This window comes from Elephantulus edwardii, unplaced genomic scaffold, assembly GCF_000299155.1.
Source record: "Elephantulus edwardii isolate Elephantulus edwardi_28Jun2011 unplaced genomic scaffold, EleEdw1.0 scaffold00410, whole genome shotgun sequence".
Classification (NCBI taxonomy): Eukaryota; Metazoa; Chordata; class Mammalia; order Macroscelidea; family Macroscelididae; genus Elephantulus; species Elephantulus edwardii.
This window is the reverse complement of record NW_006400160.1, coordinates 785,472-786,557: the sequence shown is the minus strand read 5'-3', so window position 1 is coordinate 786,557 and position 1,086 is coordinate 785,472. Positions and strand designations below refer to the sequence as shown.

General features: G+C 31.2%; 1 protein-coding gene across 1 annotated transcript in view; it reads left to right on the top strand.

Annotated features, from left to right (window-relative positions):
- LOC102843400 (zinc finger protein 420-like) overlaps window positions 1-1,086 on the top strand; it is an 87,155-nt gene that overhangs the window by 83,433 nt on the left and 2,636 nt on the right. The gene's annotated exons all lie outside the window — the stretch shown is intronic.

Below are 1,086 nucleotides of genomic sequence, written 5' to 3'. Positions count from 1 at the left end.
GTGTGTGAGATATATGATATATATACTCATGATATATATATATGAGATATATATATGAGAGGTGAGATATATATGAGGTGAGATATGAGATAATATATATGAGATTATATGTGAGATTTTATAGATAAGAGATTATACATAAGAGATTATATATAGGAGATTCTATATATGTATATGTGTGTGTGTGTGTATATGTATATATATATTGAAATGAGTATTTCAATCAACAAATACTCAGGGAACACAGAATACTGGTATTTTCATTTGTGGTTCTTTAAAAAATATTCTCAATTTCGGGGAGCTCTGGTGGCCAAGTGGCAAGAAGCTGCACTGCAATCCCAGAGGTGCATGGTTCGAATCCACCAGATGCTCTGCCGAGGAAGGAGGGACAATCTCCTCCTGTACCAGTGAGATCTGATTGGACGGAACACTCACACACAAATAATAAAATTAAAATAAAAAAATTTTAAAAAATTATCCAATTCGTTATAGAAATACTTTCATGTCTCTTCATGCATATGCCCCCATTTTTAATGTCATGATTATTGTATAATTATGTTTTCATTTATAATTCTAACTGTATCATTCTATCTTAATTTTTTTTATTTTATGAACGTTTACAGAGACTTTGTATTTCCATTCATTCATTGTTCCATTTTTTCCCCTGCCCAAAGTCCCCCGTTATTTTTTTAAAATTTTCTATATGATACTCTTAATTTATACTTGTAATTGTGTAATTTGGTATTTATTTTTTGGCTCGATAATAATGATATTTAGTGGATTTCTTACTATCATCTATATACATTGTGATTTATTCATACATGTGTTCTATACAATCATTCATATATATTGCGTTTCATATCATTAATTGTGATCGATATATCTTTTTTAAAATCAATTTTTTTTGTGTATGTGTGTTTTGTTTTTCTGTCATTTATTTCTGTATTTCTGTGGGATGTACCCAACAACTTGGATCGCCATCAAAACCAATGTGCTTTCCTCTATATTGATATATCTGAGTGTGCAAACTGACGACCAGAGAGCCATGGTTCCCCCCTTCTGTGATGTTGGTTCCACCCCACGCTG